We start from the raw sequence: 14,151 nt of genomic DNA, 5'->3' as shown, positions 1-14,151 counted from the left end.
TCTCATGCTTACGTTTCGCGGCACACACACACACATATTCTCTCCATTTCTTTCAGATAACATTTTAATAAACATATTTATTATAAGCCCCCAAACCCGACCCAAATAAATAATGAACAAAACTACTAGTATAAGAGTTATTTGCCTAAAGGGTTAATGCGTAAATATATCCTGGAAGTTTGAGTATCGGGTGTCTAAAAATTTTTTTGTAGTACAAATTTGCTTCAACAGTTATTAAGATTTTAAACTTTCTGCCAAATTTGAAGATTTTAAACTATCATGGCAAATTTAAACCAAAAAAAAAAAAGCACTTCTGAATGCCTAGCGCTGTTGACTGAAAACCTTCGAAGTAAATTTACATTTTAATTCTCAGCATAAATACAAGAGTTAATGGAGATTCGTTATCAAATTTTAAAGGTTATTAAGATTGTCTATACATAATATAAAGTTCAGAAGACTTATGTATTTTTTCGCCTATTATTATTCTCATTCTTATTGATAATTCCCCCTCCTATATATGGTACTTTTTTTAATAACATTATGAAAACAATTGATGTTATTTTTCTAAAATTTTCCTAGGAATTAATGGATCTCCCTAGTCTATTTTCACCAAATTAAATGTGGACTTAAGAACATATTTGTAAAAAAATAATTTATGCAGGAGACAATTTCGTTTTTAAGAAAATCCTGCAAGTATTAACAAAAACAACCACTCGAAAAAGGTGCTAATCCATGGTCTCAGGGAATCTATCCAGCCTTGGGAAGAATAATAAATAATAAAATGAAGTAAAATAAAATAAAGAAGCACACAAGTGGATCCCTGTTGTAGCTTCATATTAAATGTCATATTTACCCCTCCGCTCATCGTCATCTTCAAACCCTAGCTGGCTTCTTCTTCCTTCCTTCATTCATCTGTCTCTCACTTAGCTCGCTAACAACCCACTCACAGTCTGATATTCCCATCTATTGTGTGTCTACACACACACAGACACACACACAAACACTTCCATCTTTTATAGAAGTTTTATATTATATTGGTTGGTTATGGAGAATCTGGCAGTGAAGGAGCTGGAGAGAGGGCGTGAGTATGCGAGCGAGCTTCAACGATGGATCCTCAAGTCTGATAATGGAGAAGATGATGAAGATGAGGCCTTGACGACGTCGTATGCTCAAGATCTTGCTGTGAAGGTGGAGGATTCTTTGAGAAATGCAATTTTACTTCTCAACTTTGATGGATCTCACCAGATTTGTGAGAACAGAAGCCAAACTATTAAAGATCCAAGAAGATTCTCTCCCGACAAAAGGTAATTTTAAGTCACAACAATTCATCTCTTTTTTCTCCCTCAAGTTTATATTCTCTGTCTAATATTTGAATATAAGACTTATTTAAACTTAAGGTAGGTATTGAAACGTATTTAACTAATTCACAAAGATTGAAAAAATTGGTTAAACTTAAGGTATTGAAAAACCGAATCGGTGAGAGCACAATGGTTTAAGGTTAATGATTTAGACCGAAGTCAACCCGTCATAATACCAATTATAATTAAAATAATTTAATTTAATTTAATTTAAGATATTCATAGTTAACTATAAAAAAAGGTAATATTTAAATAAAAAGGTACTAATTCAATTCTCATCCCAAGTAAATTAAACAAGCATCCATGCCAAAATCTAGGTTTGTTTTGGATGGAGGGGAAAATGGGAGGAAAATAAGGGAAGGGAATGGAAGGAACACTTTCAAAAATAATAAAAGCTTTTATTATATATTTCTGAGAGTTTGACTACTAGTATTCTTCTCTCTAATTTTCTTCCATTCAAACTAAGGGTAAAAATAATAATTCCAAAATCATCCTTCCATTTTTTAATATTAAATTAAAATCTATATACAAGCGATCTAGCCATATATACACAAATCAAAGAGAACACCACATAGTTTGACCCTAGCGTTGGCCGGGCTAATCTTGAGGCACTTCCTCCTGAGGTTAGCTGGTTATTGGGCCGGCTAGTTTAATCAAGACTTCCTAGTTAAGTTGATTATTTATCATTATTATGTGAAAATTATGTGTCACTTTTCCTAAAATACCCCTGTGAAGTGGCAAATTAAAGATCATTCATTCCCTCTCTTTTACTCCATTGAATTATATATATGTATATGATGATCCACTTATTTAATGACCTAGAAATTAAACGAGTCCTCTATATACCTTGCTTCTAATCCTCTCAAAACCTTTACTTGGACAGTCGTCCCATACATAAATATTGCATGTATCACCGCAATTATAATTTTGAGTTTATACACACATACACACCCTCCCTTCGGTTCCTGTTACAACTTTACAAGCACCTCTGACCACCTCGCTGAAATTAAGAAGAGGTGGTTAAGTCATTAACTTTGTCTGAAAATATCATAACCTTTTTACTTTACTCATTTAAATAAAAAATTTTCTTATTTGCATCAAGGAACAAAAAACCGAATCGAATACTAAATCGGTTGAGGTAGCGGTTCAATGATCAATGGGTCAGACCGAGATCAATTTGGGATTAATTCGATTATATTAAAATAATATAATTTAATTAAAAATAATAAAATATAAAACATTAATAATCACTGATAACAAAATATAAAGAAATACAACAATAATTTGATTGTAACAATAACATTGAGAATTTTGATTTTTACGATTCCTTAATAACTAAAATTAATAATTATTGATGCCAAAATCATTATTAAAATTCATTCAAATTTATAGTAATAGAGATATTAGGAGTTGAACGAAAAAAATAAGACCAATAACAATAAAATTATCCAAATCAATTCACACCATTTTTGGCTGATTTTCACCAATTCACACCAGTTTGACTGGTTTAATGCCAGTTTGATCGGTTTAACACTTGAACCAAATCGAACCACTGATTGGTTTTTAAGTTGAAGTAGTCACTTTGATCCCGTTTTTTCTTCTATGATTTGTATCACATTCTTTCTCAAAGTTTAATGACTTTAATTAAGGGTGACATTGAAAAAACTTATTTGATATCTCATCAAGTGACCCTTATACCTTATAATAAAAATTGGAGGGAGTATATGTACATGGGCCTGAATTATCTACCGATTTAAAATCTAAACCACTTTTCTACCAGTCGACAGTCTCTAAAATTTTGTTGCTGTACTTCACTAATTCTACCCATTGATGCTAAATCTTGCAAAGAATATAATAATTAAGGAGCTCATTAATTTTTTTTTCCCGAAAGGAGCTCATTAATGAATTGCTAATTATTAGTAATAATGAATTGAAAGTTTTGGTGGCAGGAAAAGTATACAAACATGGGAGGAGTACTCCAAAATTCCAAAGGAAGATGGTTATGCATGGCGAAAGTATGGTGAAAAAATCATACTGAATGCCAAATACCCCATGTTTCCTTCCTCTTCATTATCCATTCTTTTTAATTTCATAAAATATTCTTGAATAATATATATAAACTCTTTAAGTTTTATACACAGATCACCTCCTTAACTTACCGAACTTTAAATTGTTAGCATTTAATATAAGGGTAAAAGTACATCCAGCACCTTGGTCTTTTTTATGGTACATCCAACACTTTGATCTTATTTTTTTGGGTATATCTAGCACCCTAACTTTATTTTTAGTGCATCTAGTACCCTAAAGATTAGGGCGGCGGATATAACTAAAGAAATAATATTGGGATGCTGGATGCAAAAAAAAAAAAAAAAAGGTGTTGGATGCACCATAAAATTTGGGATGCTGGATGCTCCTAAAAAAAGATTGGAGTGTTGGATGCATCTTTACTCTTAAAATAATGAACAAGTGAACTGTGAGGGATTATTTTTGATAGGTTTAAAAGTCCATAATCAATTTTTAAGTTTGAGTGAGTCATCCTATTTTTATTTACTGATTCATTTATTTGAATATAAACTAATTTGTTCATTAATCTTTGGCAATCAAGATATTACTTCTTACTCTTAATATAAGAGCTCGTTTGACTTTTAATTTAGTCTTAAATATAAGATCCTAATCTATTTTGTCTCTCATGTTTATTCTTTTTTTTTTTCTATATAGTCCTTATAATGATGGTAATTCTAGCCAATACACTTGATTAATAAGGATATTTTAGGAAAGATAATGCTTATTTATTACAAATAACTAGCTTAACTAGTTTTTAAAATTTTTTTTTAAAATAGTCAACTAGCTCTTATATTAAGGACAAGAGGTAATACAACTTTAACTTTTCATCATTCACCACATATAACAGAGTGAAAAAAAATGGACCGGACCGGTCGGTTCAACCGAAAAACCGGTGAACCAGTCAGTGGTCCGGTCTAGTTCATAGATTACACTAGGGCCCGGTTCAAACCAAATTGAACTAGTCAAACCGGTGTGAACCGGTAATTAATCGGTTTAAATAATTATATAGATATTTGTCCTATTTTTTCTCATTTAGCTCCTAATATCTCAGTCATTATAGATTTAAATAAATTTTAATAATGATTTTGGTATCAATGACTATTAATTTTAGTTATTGAGCAATCATAAAGATCAAAATTCTCAATATTGTTGTACTTTATTATTATTACAATCAAACTATTATTATATTTCCTTATATTTTGTTATTAGTGATTATTAGTATTGTTAAATTTTTTTATTTTCAATCAAATTATATTATTTTAATATGACTGATTTGATCTTGAGTTAACCCCGATCTGATCCACTAACCCTTGAATCACTATCTCAACCGGTTTAGTATCCTGTTTGGTTTTTTGTTCCTTGCCTATATATGTTGAGCTAAAATGTCAGCTCAATAATTAGATTCTACATAAGCAAAATTCCAATCAATTTGCATATTCTTTGAGCTTCATCTAGACACCTTTAATGTTATTTTAGTTTGCCCCCAAATTTATTGCTCCAACGCAATCACTACAGACTTTGAAGTACTTAATGCCACAGTGTAGACCTTGTTGTGTGCAAATAGAAATATGAAATACTCCATCTGATTTTACACGTGGAAGCTAGATAATTAATTTATTTAGATTAAGAAAATTAGTTAATGTAGTCATTTGTAAGAAAAAATATGTGTTCATTTAACCAAGATACCCTTTTAATCATTTACAATGAAAACTATTCCTTATGGAAATATTTCTTTAGCTTATATACATTTAGGATGAGAGGGAGTATTTGGCTTTCCCTAAGGTTGTAGACCAACTCCAAAGAAACAAATAAATAATCAGATTTAAAATAAAAGTTACCATTTGAAGATGTTTTCTAGACCAGTTGCTTTAGAAATCAGAGTAGAAAGTCTAATATCACTACAGTGTCCATCTTTTCATTTGCATCAAAACAAAGGCTCTTGTCTGATGTTTCTCCAGAATTATTTTCCCTTTTTATAAAATTAGCTAGGCATAGCTAAGCTCATTCCCACATTTGAAAGTTCAGGGAAGATGTGTACGATATTTTTTTTATACCATCAAATTTCAAAGTTCTCCAAATAAAAAAATATAAAAATTATGGTTCTTGCTCTTATATTTTTAATAAAATTTATTTTCCTTTCACTTTCCTGTACTTTATCTACGTGCTCTAATGAATTATACCTACGATAACTAAAATAGTCTCGTGTATTTGCATGGCGTTTGAGATAAGCTAGTTAGTCCCTATATATATATATATATATATAAAATACTGAATATTAAAAGGAAAAAGGAAAACAAATACCTTCAAGAATAAAAAAAAAACCAAGTCAATGACCTAAATGCTCCTCCATAAAACAATGTAAAATAATAAATAAGTTTAAGAAAATTCTGAAGTATGTGATTGACAACAATACATTAGCAACCAACTACAATAGTTTAACTATATATTGATGATAACAGATAAACTATTTAAAATTCTATCACAAGTTAGATAAGTTCTGGAGCGATCCTCACTATAATACATCAACCATTAACTACAATGTCATAACTATTAACAATAATGACATATTTTCATGCTATAAATTTTTAGACTTTGTAATAACTTATATGTTATTGTCAATAACTATGACATTGTAGCTAATGCCTAATGTGTTGTAGTCAGTCATTTACTTTAGAATTGTAAATTTGTCAGACGAAACACAGGTAATCGCTCATCTGTTAATAGTTAAGTTGTAGTCAATCTCTTTGCTCCAAAACTTAACTCATGACAGAGTATGTGAATATCTATAATGTAGTTAATGGTTAATGTTTTGTAATCAATCACTTACACCTGAATTGTAAATTTGTTGGACGACATACAAATAATCGCTTATCTGTCATTGTTAGTAGTTGCAATGTTGTAATACTATCTCCGATCCTTGATATAAAAGTCACTTAACTAATTTTAGTAGATTAAAAAAATTAGTTAAATTAATTATTTGTCACAAATATGACTTTTTCTAAAATACATTTTTTAATCATGACTACTTTTGGAGTGAAACCCCTTCACATGTATAATTAATAGGGATACTTTAGAGAGTAAATTACAAATTTGAGGGACAAAATAGATTCAGGTCTTATATTTAAAACCAAATAAAATTTCTAATTAGGTTTTATATTAAGGACTAGATACAATAGCCAATACTCCCCCAGATCAAAATATAAACATGAAGTAACTAACTTTGTTAAACATAATAAATATGTAAAAATATAACTTATTTTTCCAAAACACCTTTATTTATGGAGAAGGTGAGTGGGGGAGAGAATGAGGGGAAAAAGAGATGAAAGAGAATGAGTGGAAAAAATATATGAGAGAAACATATAATTAATTAGGGGCAGCAATAAAAAGAAATTCATTAAATGATCCAACAAATCTAAAATGATGCTTATAAAAAAAATCATGCCCTTTCAAAGATTTGATGCTTATATTTGAATAGCAGGGAGTATATTGTAGTTAGTGGCTTAGTTTAGAATTTACCTAAACTTGTAACAGAATTGTAAATAGCTTATTTATTGTCACTACCTATAACGTTGTATTTAATGGCTATGGTATTATAGTCAGTCACTTACTCTAGAACTTTCTCAAATATATATACAGATATATTATTTTTGACTATTTTACCAATAAGCTTTCATGGCTTGATATGGCTGTAAATCCTATCTAGACCAACCTCTTCCCAAAATTGTCCGGTGTTGGATCTCCAGCGTAGAGGTAGTAGTTTTCTTTTTAAATGAAGCACATTAAGATCATTTCACCCATATTTTGAAAAGGAATAATTACAATGAAGTGTTAAGAAAAAAAATAATTACCAATAAACCCTAATGATAAATGGGCAGTTGTCACTTACTGCCCTAAACTTGTTATATAGTGTAAGTTGCTCTGCTATCAATAAGTCCTAATGATAAATGGATAGTTGTCACTTACTGTATTAAAATTTGTTATTGCAAACTGCTCTGTTGTTACTGGGACTTTTTAGTACCACTCTATTCCTATTTATAAGTCACTTGTTGACAAAAAGTTTGTTCCTAATTATAAGTTACTTGTAGGCTAATTAATGAGCCCTTTTCCAATTTTACCTTTGTTGATTTAATAAATGCATAGAGAGATAAAGTAAGGGAACCAGTTTTGGTACTCATCCATTTGATGAGCATCATAAGGTCATCAGATCTGAACTGTCCATATCTCACTTGGGTGGTTCAGATTTGATTTGTTTTTTATTTTTATTTATTCAAAATAATTATTTTAATATGTATAGAATCTAAAATAGTGATTATCTCTTAACTATCATTCTTTCAAAAAATAGTTTATTCTATTTAAAAATAATTAATTAAAGATTTTAAATCTGGATCGTTCAAATAAGGTATACACGATTCAAATCTGATGAGTTTATGGTGCTCATCAAAGAGATGAGCACCGAAACTAGTTCCTTATAGGTAGGAAAAAAATGTAAAACATATTTTTAACACCTTTTTTTAATAAGGACAAATATGAAAAAAAATTAATTTAATGCACTTTTTCGTTTGCAGGTTGAGAGTATAAGTGACTTATAAATAAGAACAGATCTGTAGTAATTATGGTGCTTATTTATAACTTCACTGCAATATTCTCCCTTTTGGAGCCCATTTTAATCTCAACAATGGATTTGGGATTTCTTCTTGAAAGTATTTATTTGTCTTTTTCCGAATATTTAATGTTGCTGATTTATTTTAGGAAAGAAATATTTACATCATAATACATGATAATGCAGACGCTACTACAGATGTAGTTACAAGAATGGGCAGAGATGCAAGGCCATCAAACAAGTCCAAGTAATCCAAGACGACCCTCTTCTCTAGAGCCACCTATTTTGGCTACTACACTTGCACAAAGCCTCGTATCTTTCTGGATTCTCATGGAGTTTCGAGGTCTACTCGTTTCATCAGCTTCCACAATGATCATAATAAAAATACCACATTCTTAACCCAACCGAACAACCCCTTTCTTTTGTCATCTTTTCCTCATCCTGTGAGAAACGCGGAGTATTGTAAGAACAGCAAGCAATTAGATAACACTAATGGGTATGTTCCTTCATCGTCATCCGTTACTGATTCCCTTCTATCCCCTGGTGAAATTCATCCTTCTGTTGTGTTCAATGATTCCTTTGAGATTTGATCGATCACTATTCTGTATTTTGTGTTCCTTAGATGTGTATAGCTAGTTATAAGGTGTTGTATTTTTCCTGTGGATATGCGTCAAAGGAAAGTCCCACATCGCTAGATTATTGTATTTATTGTGTGTGTATGTCAAAAGAAAGTTCCTGCTCACTAAATTATTGGGTTTATTGTTTGGGTGTGGGTCAAAAGCAAGTCTCACGTTGCTTGTATGCCAAAGGGAGCAAGTGTTTGTGGCCCATAAAAGGTGTTGCCTTGTGCAAGTCCAAAACACATTGAGCTCTTGTGTTTTTGAGCTCTTCTCTCCCCTCATGTACTCTTTTGCTGATTCTCTCTTTTTGCATTTGTACTGTAATATTCTTCCGCTTTTGCAGAAAGGGTTCATTTATTTTACAAAGTATTCTCATTTTTTAAGATGCATTTTATTACTTTAAAGAATATTTTTCAGTATCACTCAACATCTTAAGTTATTTTTTGATACATTCAATACCGTGATAACTGAGGTTACCTGAGCAAAAATACTTTTTAACATGATATTTTGGGTTAAAGTGCATATAATACTTTAAAGCATTTTTTTCAATAGCACTCAATATTCTATATACACTATATTTTAGTGTATTTAGCATTTTGAAGTATTTTTTTTTAGTACCATCTAGTGTCCTAAAATATTTTCTCAATAGTAATTGATAAGTTCCTATTTTGTAGTGTTATTTCATATCATTTTGCAGGCTTTTATCATGTTTAGTGGTCCATTATTGCTTAATTTGTGATTTATTTGAGTTTTAGGTCCTTATTTGCATTTAGAGCTTAAAAGGGTATCTTTGTCAATAATTTTATGTTTTCTTCTAAGTTATTATTGTGGGAATATCTGATGCTACATCTCTTGATTTACCTTGGAGAAAGATTTGGGAGAAAATGAAGTTTAAATGGTAGAAAATGACCCATGATTTCAGAAATGACAGGAAAGGACTTATGAAAAACGCTGTGCTTTGAGTACTAAAATGTGCCGGTCGCCGTGGTAAAAAAATCATTTTTTCCGTGGTGAACTCGCAAATTTTGCAGATTCACGATTTCAATTTGGATTGCTCCAAAAATCAACCGAAAAACACAATTTCCGCCCAAGCTCCAACTTCCTAACCCTAATACCAATGAAGTTCAGCCATAAAGGACATCATTCATCACTCACTACAAAAAAACAGGGAATTAATGACAAAATTTTATTCCGTCGCTAATCTGTTACAAATTCCGTCACTAAAATTAGTTATGGAATTTAGTGACAGAAAATTTCTATTGCTAGATTAGTGACAGATTAGTAATAGAATAAAATTAGTGACGGATTAGTGACAAAATTTTATTCAGTCACTAAGTTCTGTCACAAATCCATCACTAATTCTATTGTAAAAGATTAGTGATGGAAATTAGTGACGAAAAAATTCCATCACTAATTTCTGTCACTAACTCCTTTCACAAAACATCTTGTGACGGAATTTTTTGATTACTAATTTCTATCACAATTATGTCACTAATCCATCACAAAAAATATAATATAAATATATAATAATTATTTTTAATACTTATTATTAAAATAAAAATTTAATATATCATAATTTTTAAATAATATATTATATAAAAATAGAAATAGAAATATTATAAAAGAAAATAAAAATATATAATATACTTATTATTTCATTAAATATTTGAATAAAAATATTAATTATTAGAAATTTTTTACTAAAATACAAAAATTAAATTCAAATAAACAATAATACATTAAATTATATATAATATTTATTTTATATATTTGTATTTGTTATTAAAAATATTATATATTTATTTATTTTTGCATAAAAATTTTGCCGATGTTTCTTAGCTCAACAAGCAAAGGATTTAGCACTCGTGTATAGAGCCGGGAAAACGGGCCGAGCCCGTCGGGCCGGCCCTTTTAGGCCCTGAAATTATGAGGGCCGGACTTGATATTTTTTTTTAAAATGAGAAATAAGCCCTGGAGGGCTGGCCCTGGAGGGCCGAGGGCTTAAAAGGGCCGGCCCTGGAGGGCCGCGGGCCGACCCTTTTAAGCCCTTTTATAATTTTTTTTATTTTTTAAATTTTTTTATATAATATTAATGCTATTAATTTTTTATATTGTTGATAATATTTCAAATATTTAGTTATTATTATCATTTTAAAATTAAATTTAGTTTTAGACAATAATTTATCCAATTAAATTTTTTAAAAATGGGTTAATTTGGACTTTAATAATGATTTTATTTATATTATATGCGTTGATATTTTTAAACTATATATATATTTGATAATAGAATATTTTTATACTTATATAACTTGTGATTCTATAATTTAAATTAGAAATTCATGAGTTTCAACAACAATGTTTCTCACATTAAAGTAAAATAATAGTTAGATTGCAAAATTTAAAAATAAAATTCTTATAAAGAAGAAAAACTAGATATTTTTGTTACGAAAGAAAATCATACTTATGAAGAAAAGTAATTAATTATAGTGATGATGAAGTTTCAAAAGATGAATGATAGTGTTTATTTATTGCACAATTGCATTATAGATACAACTTTTAGATGTTGTTATCTTGTTAATAAATGTTTTAAATGTTCTTAGATGTTGATGAATATTTATATATGATGATATTTTATATTTGTGACTTAATTTTATTCATATCTATGTCTTTTATTAATAATTTCATTGGTTTATTTTTATATTTTTATAAAAAAATATGATAAATATAAAAAATAGTATTTTTTCTTAAACGGGCCAAAAGCCCGCGGGCCGGCCCTGGCCCTGTAGCTTAAGGGCCGGGCTTAGCAAATTGGGGTATTTTTAAAATTTCAGCCCTGGAGGGCCGGCCCTTTTAAGCCCGCCAGCCCTGAAGGGCCGGCCCTGATTCCCGGCTCTACTCGTGTAGAAGGTCAAGAAGTTGGCAATCACCAACATAACACGTGGTGGCAATCAGTGGTTGTCACGTGGTATTTTAAATTTACAAAATAAGAAAAATTAGTGACGAAAAATTTTTGTTACTAATTTTTGTTTCTAATCTGTGAGGAATTTTGAATTCCATCACTAAACAATTAGTGACAGTAGAATTAGCGACCAAAAAAATTCCATCATTAATTCCATCCCTAACTAAATTCCGTTACTAATTTGTTGCTAATTTTGATTATTGATGGAAATTCCGTTACTAAATTCTGTCACTAATTTGATGTTTTTTTGGTAGTGATTCCATACTCATTTCTCAACCTTAAATCCTCTCAACTCGTCCCTAACCTTGTCTATAATCAACCTTCATTTTCATCTTTTCCACTCATCCATGGCTGTTAAAGGGTTGAAACTTGGAGGTTATAGGCTTCAATTAATGTGTGGTACACTGCTAGAAAAAAAGCTTTTAACGGCGGTTATTACTAAATTTTCACAGCGGTTTTGGAGGTGGCGTTGATACAGTCGACGTTGAAAGGTTTACAAAACAAAGTGGTTTAGAATGCCGTGGAAAATTGATTTTTCACGACGGTTATGTAAAAAACCGCCATGGAAAGTTATATTTCCACGGTGGTTGTATAAGAAACTACCGTGGAAAGTTGAATTTCCACGGTGGTTTTTTACATAACCGCCGTGGAAAAGGGTTTTAATAGAGGTTATTTGAATAACCGCCATTAAAATTTTTTTTTTTAAAAACCATTCTGCGTGATTTTCTTTTTTACCACCCTGCAGTTTACAGTTCCAAATAAATATAGGCAGTGCAGAATACGCAGAATAAGACCATATGAATAATTAATCAACTAGTTAGTTAATATATGCAGCAAGCAGTGAAATTTCTTTTAACATATAGGCACAAAGCAAAAATAGAGAACCAAGAGAACTAAGGGGCACCTAAGACCAAAGAACACATATAGGAACCAAGAGAACTAGCATCTTGAAAGAAAAGTAACTACTTCTGTCTGTACAATAATAATAATGAACATGTATAGGAGAGAACTAAGAGAAAATACCTAACAATGAATTTTTTGGGGAATGACCTAACTATTTGAAAGTTTCAACATTTTGCAGCAATGTTGTTGACAAAGTGTCCCTCATCAAGTTGATGTCATCCATGGGATATGGCGCAGCATTTTGAAATACTTGTTAATCAAAAATAACATAGTGAACTTAATCAAAACTGTGAAAAGAATTGAAGAATTTCCTACAACGTAACTTATCTTTACCTCGTCTAATTTCTTAGTCACTTCTGTCTCAATGATGTCATTCATATAGCGGATGACATAATATCCATATTCAACATGTCCTTGTTGACAACGGTACTAACAAAATGAAATATAAAATTAAATATTGGACAATATTGATTATAAACATTAACTTTAATTCATCTAAAAAGGTTTAAAAGTATATATTTAGTTCAAAACAACATACCTTTGGGAGAATCCATGTTGGTGGTTCTCTATTTTGTTTAATCGTCACAATATTGAAACCATGAAAAGCCCTATCAACAGTATAAAAAAAAAGATATTAGAGCATGTTTTTATAAACTTCACACGTAATAAATATATAAACATAAACTGACGCGTCGATGACATCTCTGGTTTCTTCGAATGGACTTCCACAGAGGGAATCGAACCAGTAAACTTTGTTATCAAAAGGGGAACAAACAATTAAAGTGCAATGATAACTGCAAAATACAAACCATGTTAATTATAATCTTACACATACAACTTGTGTATCTCAAATACAATAATACACTTATCCTTCCACGTAAGGTACAAAATATATTGGCTTTCTGGTCTAAGTCATTGTGGTCATCATGTAGATCGATCTCGCTTCCATAGTATTAAGCTCTTTCTGCACCCTTTGAGGACACATAAAACCATATGTTCCTTCAAGTCCTTCGTTTCAACAGATTTGAGTAAAGTGCCTACTTTTCAAATAAGAAACATTAGGACATGCATAAAGTATAACATGAAACAAGAAAATGATATTGTAACTAACAAAATAGCGAGCTGCATGAAGACTATATCAAACTCCTCAAAGTTAAGGAGCTGAACAAGGTCCTTCTTGTCAACGGTGAAGTCGTATGTTATATTTGAACCCACAATCCCCAACGGCATCTTGAAAGTAACGGGCTTATCCATGTTTGGCACTATGGAATGAAGAACCTCCAAACTGGAATACATAAGCGCAACATCACCAAGAAGAGGCAGGAGTACAGGATCTGATGATGTGCTCTTTGTGGCCTTCTTCGCTGCCGCCTTCTTTACCACTGGCTTTGCAATAAGTCTCTTTGGCCACAAAATGAAATGTCCTTTAGCTTGGGCCAAGAGTTGAACCTCATCAGTAGGATTGGGCACTGGTGTACTGCCCTGACCACGAATAATCCTCTCCACTGTTACCCTTACTTGATCACTCGGAATTTTGTTGCCGTGAATCGTTGTTCCCATGAATGCTCGACCACTAGCGACATGAACAGGTGGATTTTCATAATCTACATAGAGAGCACACGGCATTCCATTGTCTTCGATAGGGTC

The sequence above is a fragment of the Neltuma alba genome, unplaced genomic scaffold (assembly GCF_004799145.2).
Source record: "Neltuma alba isolate B1F8T4 unplaced genomic scaffold, ASM479914v2 tig00011573_pilon, whole genome shotgun sequence".
Classification (NCBI taxonomy): domain Eukaryota; kingdom Viridiplantae; phylum Streptophyta; class Magnoliopsida; order Fabales; family Fabaceae; genus Neltuma; species Neltuma alba.
Note: the sequence above shows the minus strand (reverse complement) of the source record.